Below are 13,641 nucleotides of genomic sequence, written 5' to 3'. Positions count from 1 at the left end.
TTGGGGAGTCATCGACCCCAGCAGTCCTAGACTGCAACAAACCAACCTCCTCGACGGCCATCCGCCCACTCGAGGAAACCAAGGCGGTGGGGATCGACCCCACTGACCCAACCAAGACAGTGCGGATCGAAACCCAGCTCCTGGCCAAATAGGAATATGAGCTCGTTGACTTCCTATGCGCCAATCATGATGTCTTCGCATGGAAGCCATCTGACATGCCGGGAATACCGCGGGACATCGCCGAGCACGCACTACGTCTCATCCTAGGCTCGAAGCTCGCTAAGCAACGCCTACGTCGCTTCGACGATGAGAGGCATAGGGCCATAGGCGAAGATATCGCCAAACTCCTGGTAGCCGGATTCATCAGAGAGGTATTCCACTCCGACTGGCTTGCCAATCCCATTCTTGTTAAAAAAAGACCGAGAAATGGAGAATCTATGTTGATTATACTAGCCTCAACATTCCTTTGCCACGCATAGATTAGATAGTCGACTCCACCTTGGGTTGCGAGATCCTCTCCTTTCTGGATGCCTACTTGGGCTATCACCAGATCATGATGAAAGAGTCCGATCAGCTCGTAACCTCATTCATCACCCCGTATGGTTCGTACTGCTACGTAACCATGCCTTTCAGCCTAAAGAACGCTGGTGCCACCTACCAAAGGTGCATGCAGCAATGCTTCACCAACCAAATTGATCCGCTCAATCAGCCCGATCAAGCCGAGCGACCGAAACAAACAATCGTCGTCTATGTTGATGACATAGTGGTCAAAATGGCTCAAGCCTATGACCTGATCGCAAACTTGGCCGCAACGTTCTAAAGGGGAAGCTGCTTGGATACATTATGTTCGAGCGCGACATCGAGGCCAACCCTGAAAAGATCACGACCATCTCCAACATGGGCCATATACGCAACGTCAAGGGCATACAAAGGCTCACCGGCTGTCTGGCTGCCCTGAGTCGATTCATCACCCGGCTCGGCAAATGAGGGATGCCACTCTACAAGCTCCTCAAAAAGATGGATGCCTTCGTCTGAACTGAGGAAGCTTAGCAGGCTCTGGAGAGCCTCAAAGCATCCCTGACATCGGCCCCAATCCTTGTCGCTCCCGAATGGGAAGAACCCCTCAACCTCTATGTCGCAGCAAGCAACCATGTGCTGAGCGCCGCCCTAGTCGTTGAAAGGGAGGAGCCGGGACACCACCTTAACGTCCAACGGCCCATATACTTTGTCGGGGATGTACTCACCGACCCCAAGGTCTAGGACCCCTAGGTGCAGAAACTCCTATATGCTATGCTGATGGCGACCCAGAAGCTCCTACACTACTTCACCGACCATGAAGTCGCGGTCGTCACTTCATACCCGCTCGGGGACATCATCCGCAACCGTGATGCCACGGGACGGATCTTCAAGTGGGCATTCGAACTCATGGGCCACAACATCAGGTATATCCCCCGTACCACTATTAAATCTCAGGCTCTCATGGATTTTGTTGCTAAATGGACGGAGGTGCAGCTACCTACCCCGAACGTCACCCACGAGTACTGGACAATGTACTTCGACGGGTCTGTAATGGCGCCCGGCTCGGGGGCTAGAGTGGTTCAGATCTCCTTAGATGGGAGTAGGCTCCGCTACGCCATCTGCCTCCATTTCTTGGCCTTAAACAATGCCGTGGAATACAAATCCCTCATCAACGGGCTGCGCATCGCCATCGAGCTCGATGCTATGCGACTCTACGTCCGCGGCGACTCGGAGTTGGTCGTTGACCAGGTCAAGAAGGAGTCCTCCTGCAAAAGCCCCTCATGGTAGCATACTGCCAGGAAGTGCACAAGCTCGAGGACAAATTCTAGGGGATCGAGCTGCATCACGTCCCCCGAAAGGACAATGATGCCACCGAATTTCTCGCGAAATTGGCCGCCAGGCGGGATCCATCTCTGAGCGGGATCTTCATCAATGATCTCCATGAGCCGTCTGCCCACATCCTAGAAGGTCCGATCGAGACACACCTCGACACCAAGCTGGCACCCAGGGGCTTTGACCCCGATGCCAAGCCGGCGCTCGGGGGCTCCGACCCCAGTGCCTCCGTGATGACGTCACCTGCTGACATCGCTGTGTTGGCACTCGATCAAACTAACTAGCGAGCGCCACTACTCGCCTACCTCCTCGAGGAGGTTCTCCCACACGAAAGGACTGAAGCCCGATGGATCGCTCGACACGCTAAGACCTTCGTCGAGCTCGGTGATGAACTCTACAAACGGAGTCTATCAGGGGTACTCATGAAGTGCATCCCTACCAACTAGGGGAAACAGCTCCTCCTCGAGATCCATGCTGGGATCTACGGACATCACGCAGCCCCAAGGTCGCTGGTCGGAAAAGCCTTTCACCAAGGTTTTTACTAGCCCACCGCATTACAAGATGTAGAGAAGGTCGTCTGTAGGTGTGAGGGATGCCAATTCTACGCTCGGCAAACTCATTTGCCGGCACAGGAGCTTCAAACTATCCCCATCACCTGGCCATTCGCGGTCTAGGGCCTCTACATGGTAGGACCCCTCAAAAAGGGTCCGGGCAGCTTTACTCACCTGCTCGTAGTGATCGACAAGTTCACCAAGTGGATAGAGGCCAAGCCCATCACCAACATTCTCTTGGAAGAGGCGGTCAAATTCTTCCTCGACATCATCTACCAGTTCGGCGTTCCTAACTACGTCATCACTGACCACGGGACTAACTTCACCGGGAAGAAGTTCCTAGACTTCAGTGATGGATACAGCATCAGGATCAACTAGGCCTCGGTCGGACATCCACGTACTAACGGTCATGTCGAGCATGCCAACGGCATGGTCCTCCAAGGACTTAAGCCGCGCATCTTCGACTGACTCAACAAGTACGTCGGGCGATGGGTTGTAGAGGTCCCAGTGATCCTCTAGAGCCTAAGAACGACCCCAAATCGATCCACAGGGTTCACACCCTTCTTCCTAGCCTACGGAGCTGAAGCAGTGCTGCCCTCCGACCTCGACCACGGTGCCCCAAGAGTGAAGGCTTTCGATCGCGACTGAGCCGCGAAGGCTTAGCAAGACACAGTCGACCTACTCGAGGAGGCCCACGAGACGACCATCATCCGATCCGCTTGCTACTAGCAAACTCTCCACAGGTACCATGAAAGGAAGACAAGGGGAGGATCCTCGAAGTCGGTGATCTCGTACTCTGAAGGACCCAATCAACGAAGGAGAAACACAAACTCTCTCCACCATGGGAAGGACCCTATACGGTGATCGATGTGATCCGATCGGGCTCCTACAGACTGAAGGACAACAACGGCAACGTTCTCATCAACACTTGGAACATTGAACAGCTACGTCGTTTTCCCCCCTAAATTCGGTCTTACCGCTTTTATTCAACACTTGCTCCTGTAAAGCACCCCAGCCTGAACACTTTTATCCCAGGTCACTCAGGGGCTCAATGAGTGTACAATACTAAATACTACCTCTCTTTTTTACTATCACAAGATAGAAAACTTTTTGCCTGAACGAAAGCGCATTCCATTCCTTTGATTACCCTACGTGACTTTGTTTTTACTCCAGACCGAGCGCACCCCGCCACGACCTACGGTTATGAGCAGTCGAGCCTTGTGGGCCATGCCCAGGTTCTTAAAAAGTTGTAGCCTATGGAACAAATGGGCAGGTGCCAAAAAGAAAGGATAAAAACAAAGCTATGCTAGGATAAAAATCAAGGAACGGATAGTGATTCTATCACATAACAGAACTGATGTATTCATTGATACAAAAACTATTCACACGCCCCCCCCCACGAACTTAACGATTACATTTGCTGACTACTTCTACTCCAAATACTACTATGGCCGCTCGGTGACATCGGTTGATGCCAAAGGAGAGGCCACGACACATGCCGTCGGACATAACCACCGCCGCAAGGGCCCTACCTAGTTCCGCTCCCTCGACTTCGGCGAGCGTAACGGGTACCTCAAGGGCCCCGCTCAGTTCCACTCCCTCGACTTCGGTGAGCGCAACGGGTACCTCAAGGGCGTCGCACCCATAGGTGCTCAGCAGAAGAGCATGGAGCTCCTTACCTTCTCATGCAGTCAAGGTAGCTCCTAGGCAGGGACGCTGCCCGCTGAAGTATGGCCACCATGGCTAGAGGATGACTCATCAAACTTTATGAACTAGCCAACCTGAGCAGCTGTAGGGGTGAAACCTCCCACTAGCATAGTCCTAAGCGTCTTCCCCTCCGACGAGGCTCGCTCGAATAAGATTCGTTGGAAGGAGTCCACGTATGGCTCCAACTGGACGAAGGCCTCGTAGACGGTGATGAAGCCGGCGATGTACGGCACCCTCCGGTGTGCCACCTCCTTCGGAAGAACCAGCCCCTTCTCGGTGAAGGCGGCTAGCACCATCTCATCTACATTAGGGGACCTCCAACTTGACATCGTGCTCTAAAATCACGAACAGGTCTGTGAGTTCTCCTTTCCTTCTCTCTTCCCCTATTTAAAGAAGAGGCGGAGCAGTTGAGGAAAAGTGAAAGGATTGGGGTGAGAAACCCTCTCCCTTCCCCTATTCAATGCGGATAGGAAACGACAGGACGCGCCCTGATCGATGGGACATACCCTGCTCGACGGAATGGCGCCTGGTCAGACAGGACGTGGCCTAGGTATGGCCCACCACTACCGCACGCCGAGCGCGAGAACCAAAGCGCCACCACGCGCAGGCGGCCCTTTGCCTTCTTAGGCGAGACTTAGAAAGGCCCAACCATGGGATCTCCGCCCAGGAGGGACCATCGGGCTTCCCGAGTTGATCGGATGGCTCAGACAAACACCGAGAGATAGGTAAGGAGCAAAGGGATGCCCCATGTGGGCCATGCCGACTCTGTCATGAACGATGAGCGTGGATCCCGGTCAGACATTTCTGATTAGAGCTCCTCAAACCCCGTCACTCGAGTCATCAATGTAACATTACCAACCCCCACTATTTCTTTATATAATCATTCATACATCTATACACGCACTCATTCATTCCATACATCCAAGGCATCGCATATGCGGTTAAATGCATCATAATGCTCTGTGTTGCGTCACGAAGTGGTAGTTGCCTCATTCAAACATGAGCAACAACCGACCAGGGTTCGAAGGCTAGCCCATGAAGGGCTCGAGGCCGCCTCGCGTCAAACAGAGGCAGGGGAGAAAACGTAGATGAGCCCCGAGCGGCCCTCGCCTAGTCTGCCCCGAAGTAGACAGGGTCATCTCAACCTTTTCGTTCAATCCTAACCTCTACCAAACCCACAGAATCTTCATCGAGGGGAGGCCAGGCATCTACCGGGTTGTAGGTTAAGGAGCAGTGGAATGTCACATGAGGGCACCCCATCACGAATGATGGACCTGGATTTCACTCGATCATACCCGTTAACCAGCTCACTGAGCGCGTCACTCGAGCCCAAGCCATCGAGGCAAGCGACGTTAGCTCAGCCCATCCGGTTGTGAGAAACCGCGAATGGGGTAACGCACAAAACTCAACCGACCCCCACCAAGCCCAACAGGGCTCAGGGGCTCAAGACACCTAAACTGCCTCGGCTGCGCCCGATGCCAGGATCCACAAAACTCCATCTCTCTCGATCCCTAAACTGCCTCGGATGCACCCAACACGTGCGCCCGATGCCAGGATCCGCGAGCTCCGTCTTGCCTGATCCCTAAAACCGCCTCGGCTGCGCTCGACGCCAGGTTCCACGAGCTCCATCTCACATGATCCCTAAACTACCTCGGCTGCGCCCGACGCGTGCACCCGACGCCAGGATCCGCGAGCTCCGTCTCGCTCGATCCCTAAACTGCCTCGGCTGCGCCCGACGCCAGGATCCGCGAGCTCCATCTCACTCGATCCCTAAACTGCCTCGGCTGCGCCCGACGCGTGCGCCCCACGCCAGGATCCGCAAGCTCCGTCTCGCCTAATCCCTAAACTGCCTCGGCTGCGCCCAACGCGTGCGCTCGGCGCCAGGATCCTCAAGCTCCGTCTTGCCCGATCCCTAAAACTGCCTCGGCTGCGCCCGCCGCCTGGATCCACGAGCTCCGTTTCGCCCGATCTCTAAAACGTTCGACGCCAAGATTCACGAGCTCCATCTCACCCGATCCTTGAAAACTACCTCGATCCCTAAACTGCCCGCTGACAAAACCCCCTAGGCGATTCGTCCCCAATCACCCGGGGGCTACACCCACGGGTGCGCTTGCGCACACTCGCTGATGAAATAAAAACTTCCCCCACCGACAAACACAAAAAAACCCTAGACGATTCTACTCGAATGGTCCGGGGGCTCGGGGGCTACACCCACGGGTGCACTCGCGCGCACCCACCGTCAAGACAAAAATCCTCCAGACGATTCTACCCGAATCGCCCGGGGGCTCGGGGGCTCCAATCGGGTTCATAAACCCGGGGTCCCTCATGGACTGGCTTCCCAACAAAGGCTTGGCCCAGCAGACGACGGTGTGAACGATGCGCAAACTCCTGGGCCAGCCCAAATGCCTAATCAAAAGGCTAGAAGGACGATCCAATGTCGGACCGGAAGGCCTCGCTAAAGAGGAACAACGCTCGCTTCCGACTTCGGCCCATCTTTCCGACTGGAAGGCCTGGCCAAACACCACTTCTGACTCTGACCCGATCCTCTGACCGGGAATGCGCCGAACCCTTGCTTATAGCTCCTCTCCGACTGGCGCAATTAGAGCCGACTGGGATCAACCGATCGGGGACGCCCGCTCGGTAGGGGCCAGGAAACGGACGGAGAAAGTAAGGCAGGGCATTCAAGTCAATCGCAAGACCGAAGACCATACCCTGTACACCTACAGGACAATACCAATCAAGGTATGTCAGAAGGGTGTCCTACAACCTTCCTGACATGTCAGGGCCCAAGCAGTGTTGTGGTCGCCGACATTTTCCCTACAATATTGTGGGCGCCATCAACTCCCATTCCAGACAAACACGATAAGGCTCCCCCCACATGCCTCTGGACATCAATAGTATTGTGGGCGCCGGTATGTACCGTACCAGGCAAACATGGTAAACCCCCCTGCATACCTCTAGGCATCAACAGTATGGTGGGCACCGACGTCTGCCATACCGGAAGAAGACGACGCAACCTCTCACATGCATCTGACGTTAACAATGTTATGGGCGCCTACAATCATCCTGTACCCGACGGCGTGGGCAACACGACTTAGCATACGTACACACTCTCTCTCTCTCTCACTTGTAAGGCCATCCCCTTCATCTATAAAAGGGGATGCGCTCTCTCCCAATAGATAGATCGATCAGTTCACTTATATTTGATTCACCCTCTGTAACTTTAGACACTCTAAAGTTATACAGAGCACACGCTCGAACACTTAGCATATAGCGGAGCTCCCGTCACTCTCGGCCCTTCAGACCAGAGTCCGACCGGACCTCTTGTACACCCTATCCTTCTCCCTTCCGTTTGTAACCCCACAGCAAACTTCGAGCACCTGGGCTCAGGAATAAAGTCACCGACCGACTCAAACTGGATGTAGGGCACGTTGCCTGAACCAGTATAAACCCTGTGTCATTGAGTGCTAGGCCACCTCCGATCACAACATACAGCAAAACTACAAATATTTACGTGTTGGTCATTTTCTGCACTGACACTTTGACTCAAGATTCTTGGAATGACTTATAATTTGGGATGGAGGGAGTACTTAATATTGGCTTTGCTAGGAACACTTTTTAATCGTGGCAATTAGCCCCTTAGACACTATATTTATAAAATTTTGGAGAATTTACTAAAACTCTAATGTGTGAACAAATGTTTGGATTTTAGGGTCAGGTTTTAACGTGGGATCCACATATAGATCTATCCACACCGATCTCCATGAAGCTTAAAACTGTATGGCACATCATTTCGAAAAACTTCTATCAACTTTGCTGAAACTTTTACAAGCAACATGAGATTTTAATTCTTTTAATCTGGGGGCTCACATGTAGCCATACTAATTATGATACTCCCTCTGTCCCAAAAAAGGTTGCAATTTTAAAACAGTGTTGTGCTATATTAAGTTTGTCAAATTTATATAGAAAATAAAGAGTAAAATGCACCCTGGGTGCTTAAACTTTTCATGGATTCACACTTGGGTCCTTGAACTAAAAAAGTGACCATCGTGTCCTCAATCTATTGTGGACTATCATCTAGGTCCTCCAACTAAAAACGTGACCATTTAGGTACTTAAACTAATGTGGCACACGAGTAGAGGTCCATATCTCACCACATCAACTCTATAAACCTATTTTTTAGAACTCTATAAGCCTATTTAAAGGCAATATGATATGATCAGGCTCGAGTATATTTTCAGGCCATAATTATTTTCGGATTAAAGATATTTTTGCGCTCATGCATGCAAACATATTTACGTCGCTAGCCAATCATTCAGCAGAGCTCTCCATGCAATGTTGATGATCTCCTTTGCTGGGGTACATGCACGTCACGTTTCTGGGTACATGCACGTCACGTTTCTTTAACCGATGAAACGGGCAGCCAATATGTATGTATAATAATATATACAATGCTGAATATAATATATGTGATGCTACGTATCTAGCGATAGACTCGTTTTCAATCTTCATCCGTTCGTCCTTGCTCGGCAAGGGGGGCAATCGGCTTTGCCTCCTGCTGCAGCCGCCGCCGCCGCCATCTATACGCATGCCAGTGCACCTCGACACATCTTATCCGTAGCGTCGTCCAGCATGCCGTTACTCTTGCGGCATCGGCACCGTCGTCAAAAACTCCGGCAGCTCGATCCTCATGGCAGCACGCACTCGTGGTGAAGAGGCGCGGCGCAACAACGGCGATCCGACATTCTATAAAATATTGGATGGCCGCTCGATCCTCATGGCAGCACGCACTCATGATGTATGTACACGCACCTTGCTACTCTCTGTAGATCTCAGTTGTATACCACCACCAGGTTGTAGTCTCCTCTCCTCTCCCTCGGATACATGGAAATAAAAGGATTATTGGATGGCCGGGCAGCCCTTGGTGAAGCCGAAGCAGTCTAATGAGGACAGGGGTTGTCTGTATAGTCCGTGATGGTGGTACCTAGCGCGCTACCTAGCAGCCATCGTGTGTGTGAAGTGTGAACCCGGGGGCTTGCATAGATATACACCATGTTCGCTTGTCGTTTCTGTGGCTTATAAGTCAATTGATATTATTTTATTATGAGAGAAAAACACTGTATCATTGCTGATAAGCATGGCTGATAAAATTAAGCGAACAGGGTGATAGATCTCGACCGTCGCTGGTGGACGATAGCAGATAGTTGGACCGGGGCCGGCCGATAGAGAAATTAATAAATGACGCTGGTGGAGGTACATGAAAGGACTGTGTGAAATCAATAATCGAAGAAAATCTAGCAAGTAGGTTTCTTAGAATAGGTTTTGTGTCTATCATCTATCTTCTCTATCATATCATATGCCTATCACACTTAGTCCTCGTGTAGACATATGTTTTTTATAACATATTGATCCTCATGTAGGCATAGTTTTTTATAACCTCGAAAACAGAAAATCTAGCAAGTACACTCTTAATCACCATTTATAATAATAAGTGTTGGATCAGTATTGTTTTCTAAATAATTACTAACCTATGCTGTTATGAACTGGGTTTGAACTTAACTCGATGATAAAAAACTCTAGTTATAATTAAATTTAAAATTTGAAAATTAAAATCTAGACATAGGATGCAACAAGTAGTTCCACTATAACTAAAATGAAAGTTATAACTAAATAGATATTGAAGATACACTGAGGTGTCATGTTGAGGGAAAGAACTATGTATACGGAAGACAAAACATATGGATCAATAATTGATATGTTTATCATAATTGAAGAGAAATCACATAGTATCTATACACATGTTGAGTTAGAAAATGAACAGAACGAAAAAGCATGCTAATTAATATACACATTTTTATTAGTTATAGTTATAATATGAACTCTGAAACTTATGTCTTATATAAGATTATAGGCCGCGCAAAGCACTGCTGAGAGCAAGTATAATAGCAGGCTGTAAGCTGGCTAAATGCTGAGGTGGAGGAGAGAGGAGAGGAGAGAGAGGAGAAGCGGGCTGTAAGCTTACAGCCGGCTTAGGCATAAGAACTAAAAAAAACTTTATGAGATAAACAAGTGGACCATGTATTAATAGTGAAGAGCTAACTATTATATGAGTGGGCTAAGAGAAGGCTATAAAGAACCCATCAAGCCAGCTATATTATTAGCCTTGCTCTGCTGTTCTAGTTAACCTATGTATTAAGCACACATTTTGATATTTAGTTGGATAGTTCCACGAACGTGGAGCCTCCTTCAACCACCCGATGGTCCTTCTATTTATTCTATTATATTTTGATATTTAGTTGGATAGTTCCCCGACCGTGGAGCCTCCTTCGACCACCAGATGGTCCTTCTATTTATTCCATTATATTATGAGTAATGGCAGCAGCTCTCCGATCCATTGTTTCTGATCGTACTAGGCATGCCATTGGAGACTTTTGTCCATCGGGGCTGCTGGCTCAATAATTCCGGTGCATGCCTGCCTGGTCAGTTGGTCGATATGTCTTCATCAGTCATCACTCATGACCAGTTTTTGAGGTGCTTATCCCTATCCGTCCATGTCACCAACCAGCTACACAGTAGTACTAGAAATTGATTGATCCATCGGATAGTCGCAGACTTTTTGTTTGTCTGTCTTGTTCGTCGGCCTCGTTACTCCAGTAGACAATGCAATCAGTAATAAATCACCGTCTGTACATGTCTTCGTCAGGGCCGGTCCTGAGTTTTTTTTTCACTAGAACGAAACTAAAATTTTAAGCCTTTTTATATAAATATGATAATACTACTACTAGTACTACTCACTGCTAGCTAGTTATACACACATATACGAAATGTTACTAATAAGCAGTTAATTGTATGCAAAAACAATATTTATATGAAATAATTTGATCATGTCACGGACAGGAGTGTCGCGTGTGGTGCGCAGGGTCGCGGATGTGCCCGGCCAACCATATAAATTTGCTCATACTTGAGATGCTTTGACTCTCCAAGATTTTTGAAATGACTTATAATTTGGGATGGAGGGAGTACTTAATATTGGCTTTGCTAGGAACACTTTTTAATCGTGGCAATTAGCCCCTTAAACATTATATTTACTAAATTTTGGAGAATTTACTAAAACTCTAATGTGTGAACAAATGTTTGGATTTTAGGGTGTGGTTTTAACGTGGGATCCACATATAGATCTATCCACACCGATCTCCATGAAGCATAAAGCTGTATGGCACATCATTTCGAAAACTTCTATCAAATTTGCTGAAACTTTTACAAGGAACATGAGATTTTAATTCTTTTAATCTGGGGGCTCACATGTAGCCATACTAATTATGATACTCCCTCTGTCTAAAAAAGGTTGTAATTTTAAAACAGTGTTGTGCTATATTAAGTTTGACAAATTTATATAGAAAATAAAGAGTAAAATGCACCCTGGGTGCTTAAACTTTTTATGGATTCACACTTGGGTCCTTGAACTAAAAAATAGTGACCATCGCATCCTTAGTCTACTGTGGACTATCATCTACGTCCTCCAACTAAAAACGTGACCATTTAGGTCGTTAAACTAATGTGGCACCCGAGTAGAGGTCCATATCTCACCACATCAATTCTATAAGCCTATTTTTTTAGAAACTCTATAAGCCTATTTAAAGGCAATATGATATGATCAGGCTCTGAGTATATTTTCAGGCCATAATTATTTTCGGGTTAAAGGCATTTTTGTGTACATGCATGCAAACATATTTACGTCGCTTATCTCCTTTGCGGGGTACATGCACGTCACGTTTCTGGGTACATGCACGTCACGTTTCTTTAACCGATGAAACGGCCAGCCAATATGTACGTATAATAATATATACAGTGCTGAATATAATATGTGATGCTACGTATCTAGCGATAGACTCGTTTTCAATCTTCATCCGTTCGTCCTTGCTCGGCAAGGGGCAATCGGCTTTGCCTCCTGCTGCAGCCGCCGCCGCCGCCATCTATACGCATGCCAGTGCACCTCGACACATCTTATCCGTAACGTCGTCCAGCATGCCGTTACTCTTGCGGCATCGGCACCGTCGTCAAAAACTCCGGCAGCTCGATCCTCATGGCAGCACGCACTCATGGTGAAGAGGCGCGGCGCAACAACGGCGGAAATGGGAAGAGTACGATGTGTTGTAGCCTCGTAGGCAAAGCCACCGGGTGTGCTTGACACAAATTTGACCAGTAAAGTGTGCTCCGCGCAAACCCAACATTCTTTAGTGTCTCATGGACATTTGAAGCGATAAACAAACCAACAGAAGAATTGTGACTGGGCACGTTGCTCTGAAGCACAGAACAGAGCGCACCGAAAACAGAGGATGCGGTCAACACTGTCCGCACACTAAAACAGAGCATGTCGCTAAAATACCTCCGTTTTTCCCCCTCTTCATTTCTGTGTTTGCAGGTTCATCAGGCCGGCACATTGGCCTACCACCCCCCCAAAGGAAGATCCCAGATTTCCCCGGCACCGCATCATTGAAATCAACAAGCGAAATTTGTGTTTGGATAAAAGAGTGACATCTGCCTAGAACGACCTCCAAGCTAGCTGTAAGCGTGTGCTAGACACACATCATAGTACTGTAGCGCTTAATCAACCAAATTTAATCCAAACAAGTCATCATTGTAAAGGATAGGACTCATATGAGATTGCAGCCACCAGAGTACATGCTTTTACTTTAACAATCACAGCTGATTCTGTCATGTCCATGTTATTAACATCTTAGCTAATGATACAGACCTTAGTTTTTTTTATCATGACACAGTGCACATCCACGTACATGAGCTAGGCCCATGCTATGTCACAGGTCCAAACGGGTCCAAGCTAGACCCGTTTGCTCACATGGTAGTCCACGATGGCACCAGCGATGCTAGACCAACACCTAAACTTGATAGACTGTGTCACCTAGGTTCCTAAACTTTCAAAATGCATATCCACATACATGAACTAGGCCCACGCATTCAAAATGAATATTCATTTTAGTGTCAATATGGATATCTGTATTCGTATCCGTATCCATATCTTGTTCTGAGATCGAAAAATATGAGATATGGGATAAAATGAAGGATCACTCATATCCATCTGTATCCGATCCGGTTTCGTTCCTACCCCTGGTTATGCACACAATAGCACTTGCATCTTTGAAAGATACTGCGAGTATGACATAAGCTTGCATCGTATCAAGAGCAATGTAGACGAATCTCGTAGCAAACTTTTGACGGCGTTGAAGTAACCACAAGTCATAAATTAAGTTATCATTTAAGTTTTATTCAACTTTTATTAGGACAGGATAGAACATACAAGGAGTTTTTAAATATACGGACATATTTTACTAATCTATTCATACGGCTAAAATTTTCTTTTATATATGTTCTCATACGAGAGTTCGAATAAATTCTTGTGAATCGAAGCAGAAGTAATATGGTTGACTAGGCCCTACACGTACCTCGGATGCCTTTTTCTAATGCCTGGATAACCTGAAGGAGTATTTTACTCGCTCTATTCACAAAGTTGTTT

The sequence above is a fragment of the Miscanthus floridulus genome, chromosome 9 (assembly GCF_019320115.1).
Source record: "Miscanthus floridulus cultivar M001 chromosome 9, ASM1932011v1, whole genome shotgun sequence".
Classification (NCBI taxonomy): domain Eukaryota; kingdom Viridiplantae; phylum Streptophyta; class Magnoliopsida; order Poales; family Poaceae; genus Miscanthus; species Miscanthus floridulus.
This window is presented reverse-complemented; position numbering follows the sequence as displayed.